Source organism: Sceloporus undulatus, chromosome 2 (genome assembly GCF_019175285.1).
Source record: "Sceloporus undulatus isolate JIND9_A2432 ecotype Alabama chromosome 2, SceUnd_v1.1, whole genome shotgun sequence".
Lineage (NCBI taxonomy): Eukaryota > Metazoa > Chordata > Lepidosauria > Squamata > Phrynosomatidae > Sceloporus > Sceloporus undulatus.
This window is the reverse complement of record NC_056523.1, coordinates 292,606,533-292,606,818: the sequence shown is the minus strand read 5'-3', so window position 1 is coordinate 292,606,818 and position 286 is coordinate 292,606,533.

Sequence of the window (286 nt, the reverse complement as noted above, 5' to 3'; positions counted from 1 at the left end):
CTCTATCTGCCGGCTCAGGTGGACACGACGGTCAGGAGCACTTGTTATCAGCTTCGACTGATATGCCAGCTGCGCCCCTTCCCCTCAGCTCGACTTCTGTAATGCGCTCTAAATGGGGCTACCTTTGTGTCAAGTTCGGAAACTTCAATTGGTACAGGATATGGCAGCCAGGCTGGTTACTGGCACACCTAGATTTGCCCATATCACTCCTGTTTTAAAATCCCTTCACTGGCTGCCTTTTAGTTTCCGGGCAAAATACAAAGTGTTGGTTTTAACCCTTAAAGCC